Raw genomic sequence first — 5,806 nt, 5'->3', positions numbered from 1 at the left:
GCGCTTCACTATGAAGAAGGTGATGATCCGTGACACTCATCACCTTCCTCAATCCATGAACGTGTGCCTGACAACCACCTCCGTTCTATATTAGATTGAATGAGTATCTCTTAGATTCCGTAATCAGAATCTTCGTGGTATAAGCTAGAATTGATGGCGGCATTCATGAGAATCCGGAAAGTCTAAACCTTATCTGTGGTATTCCGAGTAGGATTCAAGGATTGAATGGCTGTGACGAGCTTCAAACTCGCAATTGTTGGGTGTAGTGACAGACGCAAAAAAATCAATGGATTCTATTCTGACGTGATCGAGAACCAACAGATGATTAGCTGTGCTGTGACAGAGCATTTGGACCATTTTCACTGAGAGGATGGGAAGTAGCCATTGACAATGGTGACACCCTACATACAGCTTGCCATGGAAGGAGCCTTGCGTGTGTAAAGAGGAGTACAAGAGAAAAGCTGAAATAAAGAGGACAAAGCATCTCTAAAACTCCAACATATTATTCATTACTGCGTAACAAGTATTTATTTCATGCTCTTTTATTTATCTGCAAATTCAATTGATAATTATAATTGGTATCCTGACTAAGAGTTGCAAGATAACCATAGATTGCTTCAAACCAACAATCTCCATGGGATTCGACCCTTACTCACGTAAGGTATTACTTGGACGACCCAGTGCACTTGCTAGTTAGTTGTGCGAAGTTGTGAGAAATAGTGATATTAACATTGACATACACAATTTCGTGCACCAATTATGCATCTCCTTTTCCTTTTTCTCCTTTTCCTCAAGATGGATTGCATTTTGACTGAAGCCATGGAAATTATTATGCAATCAGAAGAAATAGTAAACGAGTAATGTTTCATCATTGCCTTAATTGGAAAACAAATCACTAACATTTACATCCTCTCTTTCAATCAATCCAATTCAAAAATTATCATAACTTCATCAGTTCATAACAAAATCAATGCAGCATATCAGAAACTAGAAGAACCATCGTACGGAACGCATAACTTGCATTAAAACACATGGAAAAAAATAATATATATGAATCTAACCGTTGCCAAGAAAGTTCAAAAATGTTTGAACAGTATAACAAATACTAACCTCACTCTGAAAAGGAAACACAGAAAATAAGTTCTGCTCTTTTCCATCTCTCTCAGGAAATTCATCAAACACATGGCAAGCATAACAATACTGAAGCGAGACAATCTCTCAAGCATGTTCCTCCAACAACAATAACAACACAATTAACAGGGAAATTGAAATTGATACCTTGAGAAGCTCATTGGCTTCAAGTGTCTCAATGAAAGAGGTTGCAACATTGGGGGTAACACACAACAGATTCTCAACAGACTTAACTAATTAAAGTACACATCACAGATTCTCAACACATGCTGAAAATAGAATGTTTTAGTTTCACCTAGGAGCAAGCCATATAAACAATAAGATGAAAAGGAATTCGAAAAACCAATCTTGATTGGGTATTTAACTTCCCCCCTAGCATTGATCATCTTTACAGCTTGCACTACCTCTACAACATGTGTAAATAACCAAACTTGTAAATGCTCACCTCCTCCTACATTTTATAAAATTCAAGAAAGAAAAGAGGAAGAAGAAGAAATTAAGCACAAAATAGAAATTGAACAACTTAGCAGAGAAGAATTAGAAGAAGAATTAAATTCCAGATCTCAATCACAACCACCACAGCACCAAGAAGGATCAATAGATATTACAGATTAACCAAAATTACATCATATGGATATAGAAATTAAAACTTCAAGAATTCAACGATCTTCCTACCATAATATTAGTAACTACTTTTCAACTACCCACTTCACTTCACTATAGATGAAAAGGTTTCCTTAGAGTAGGTTCTCGATTCTCCACTGACTGCAATCTCTGTTTGAGATGAAATACTTCATACTGTGTGTACAACAAGAAAGTGATGTTATGAATGATACAGTTAAGGCTAGTAATCAATACAAATAGTTATATTTATACCTATAGTTGGAATGCCCTGACTCTCTCTCCAGCAATCACACCTCTGGTTGAGTGCAGCTCCTACAAAAAAAAACTCAATCAGCTGATTACTACAATTTAATGATGTTATAATATATTGTTATAGGATGAAGGTATGCAAATCAACAAACTATGCAATCAACAAGAAAATTATTATTGGATGATGGAAAATAAATCGGTAATTGGGGTTAATAGTAACTAGTTGAACATTCTAATTTAGAACTGAGCATTAGCACAAGACATATGTATCACTGAAATATTTAGAACCTTGATCCACCATAGTCTAAGGCGCTAGCCAACGGGTGAGGATCCAGTTTGATTCAGTGATGCCAACCATTGAAGCTACCAGCAACCTCCACAACCTCAGCATCACAACAGAACTTGAGTTGAACCTAAAAATATAATGGAAAATAGTGCCAAAGGTTAATTCATCAAAAAAGTTATGCACCACTATATAGAATAAAAAGAATGGCTTAAAAGAAAAATGCAATGACTGCTTTTAAAAATAGATTAAGAAAAAAAAGTAATGAATATGCAACTGTGTAATAGAGAACAAGCCTATGAGAAGCAAATTCTTGGACAACCAAGTGTAGACTCTGAAGAAAATAACATGCCGACACAAAATAAATATACAAGGTAATTATTGATCAATAATCAACCAAGGTTGACATATAGCAGGTATACCCATGATGTTCATAATGATGCCAGAACCAAGGGAAAGAAGCACAGTTTCAGCAATTCCAAGAGTAGCAGCAAGTGCTAAAGAAGTTGATATTGAAGGAATACGCCTCTTGCTTTGGTATTTGCCACCAAAATCTAGATGATACCAAAGTGGAACAAAACCTTCAGTAGAGGCATCTAAAGAAGGGAACCTATGACCATGTCTAGAAAACTAGTCAGACTATTAAAGAGATGTAGCTTTCTTATAAAGCTTACTACTTTCATCAGTTTGACTGTAATCCTTGCTGATCAGTGCCTGTTCCTCGGCAACAAAGGATGTGGTAATATTAAGTAAAGGAATATTAAATATTTTTTACACCAAATTAAACACAGAAGTTGAAACCCCAACTGCAGCCAATTCAGCAGGCCCTGCATATATAAATATAATTAAGGGGGATTTCTCACTACAACAACAATCATCAATCAAATGTATGTACAAACAAACAGAACCTAAGACAAGCAAATACTTGTAACCATCATCACCAACTACAATTACAAGATTACAACTATCTATTAAATAAACAACAAACTAGCAATTCAGAATGGGCTTCCAGGGTGAGAATAAAATTAAGCCAAATAAGCTGCAGGCAGATAAATTACAATTCCATACTTTCGACCAGTTTAAAACAAGAAAATGCAAACCAATAAATAAAATTAATTTGATCAAATTAGCTTACTTTATACAAGAGTATGTTTGAGTTAATGATTTAAGTGACTATTAACAGAAAGTTACTAATAACTAACTAACTAATTCACCATCTGTAATAATAAGTACCTATGTGGCCGACAAATGCTGTGTCGATCAGTGAGGTAAGTGGATCAGCTGCCAATGCCAAAGCAGCAGGTAGTGCAATGGACAGTATTTTCTTCCCCAGTTCATCAAATTTAAGCCACCCATCTCTGTTCAAAGCAGGTATATTAAACTTTAAAACTCCAATTTACATGCAAATAACCTAAAAATAGAAAAGAAAGACAAACTTTTTAACTGAAAATTCTCAGTCACACATTAAATCAGATTCAAAGAAAGAGAAGGCAGAAACTTTATCAAATTAAATCCTGTTTAATAACCAAAAACGAAAAAAGAAATTAAATACAAGGCAACATATTGTTCAAGTAAAATTTCAAACAGTTTTGCATGAAACATATATGACAACAGAAAATGCATATGCATACCTCCTCCTCTTCCTCAGCAATAAAAATGAAACTAGTCAATGCATTCAGGAACCTTGATTTCACGAACAAGTTTATAAGAACACAATAAAAATCTATAACCGTTACAAGTTCTTATCATAGAATAGGAAATAGAATCATAGTGATGGAACATAGGATAATATAATTAGAGTTAGAGATGGTATTGAAAGAAAAAAAACAGCGATGAAAGAGAAAGGAGATTAGGGTTACCTGCACACAGCTGAGGCAAGATCGAAGAGAGAAACACAACAACACACGGAAAAGAGCAAGCACTAGTGGTGAGATCGAAGAGAGAAACACACATTAGGGTTCGAAAGGGAGCGATGCAAGCAAGGCCGACGGAAGGGCTGCGACGAAGAAGAACCGGGAAGGGGTGCGACGGAAGGGAGCAATGCGAGCAAGGCCGATGGAAGTTGAGTGCAATGGAGGTTCGGTGATCAATATTAAATATTTGTATTATGATTTGTATTGTACCCCTGTAATCTCGGATAAAACTGAATTATACCTCGACACGACTTATCATGAAAACAGCTTTATATTAATTGATTGTTTTCCATAATCTCGCCACAAGGATATCGGACGAAACCAACAACTAATTCCACACTAATTGGGCTATAAATCGGGCACGGTACCGATGATAGAAGGCAGATCAAATTAATTCCAACAGTAACGTACCACCAAACAACGTCCTAATCATATGCATGCTTTTATTTAAGTGATTCCTTTACTGACTTGGGCGTTTAAATCCTTTTTGCAGGTACCACGCTCGGGTCTGAATTTACGAGAATATTTCCGGTTCGGTTTAAGCTATTAGGCACACTGGGATTGACGTGAGGCCAACATATAGCTTGGGAGGAGTATCCTTGCCAGAACATGATTAATGTTTTAGGATAAATATTTTTAAAAAAAGTAAAATATTTTATACTATGTAACAATAATAATAAAAATATATTTACTGTTAAAGTAGTAAGTTTTATGTAATAATAAATTGAGAATAATAATAATGTTTATATATTTTATAATATTATTACTAACCTACATAATGATAACAGTGATGAGTGAAAAACATTAATTTTGATCCTGTTAATTTTTTTTTGTCAGAGAATAAATTTTTTTCAGAATTCTTTTTTGTTCTTTAAAAACATTTTTTTATAGACAATCTGAGTTGGGCATAAATTTTTTAGACAAATATATGTTAACATATATGGAAAAAAAATAATCCACTCAAGTCTGTTAACCCACGAAGTTCTAGAAGTATAAAAACAAAAAAAAATTAAACACAATAATAAAATAAAATATTTTTTCATTAGCACCCTAATGATAGATAAATCAAGAGATAACTTTTGCAGTTTTTCTATGACTGTCAGCAGACATGCTGTAACGGTATTCTATCTTACACACGTGTTTCATTGTGATTTCTTTTACATAAAATCCACATTTGTGGATAATTGATAAACCCATATTTTATGATATATTTTGTGCTCAATTTAAGTGATTTATTCAATCCTTCACCCACTTATTCATGTGAAATTGCATGGTTTTACTTTCCCTTCCTTATTATGTGATATATGTGAAAAACATGTTTCCTATGCTTTAAAAATAATTATTTTAATTACCTTTTATTACCATTCGATGCCGTGATTTGTGTGTTGAGTATTTTCAGATCTCCTAAGGCAGGAATGATTTAAAGGATGGAAAGGAAACATACAAAAATGGAAGGAAAGCACAAAATGGAGTTTTTGAAGAAACTGGCAGCGACGCGAACTCATGGACGACGCAGCCGCGTGCCTAGCGCGAAAAGGCAGTGACGCGAACGCGTGACTGACGCGGACGCGCGCCTTGAGTAGAACGCAGATGACGCGTACGCGTG

At 34.9% G+C, this 5,806-nt stretch overlaps 1 long non-coding RNA gene across 1 annotated transcript; it reads right to left on the bottom strand.

Annotated features, from left to right (window-relative positions):
• Positions 3,061 to 3,664, bottom strand: LOC107617633. The gene is made up of 2 exons (XR_001615000.2): positions 3,521 to 3,664; positions 3,061 to 3,114 (listed from the first exon to the last, which is right to left on the bottom strand). It is a non-coding gene; the product is annotated as an uncharacterized LOC107617633 (long non-coding RNA).

Source organism: Arachis ipaensis, chromosome B01 (assembly GCF_000816755.2).
Source record: "Arachis ipaensis cultivar K30076 chromosome B01, Araip1.1, whole genome shotgun sequence".
Taxonomy (NCBI): Eukaryota; Viridiplantae; Streptophyta; class Magnoliopsida; order Fabales; family Fabaceae; genus Arachis; species Arachis ipaensis.
The sequence above is the reverse complement of the archived record's forward strand: the minus strand, read 5'-3'. Positions and strand labels throughout refer to the sequence as shown.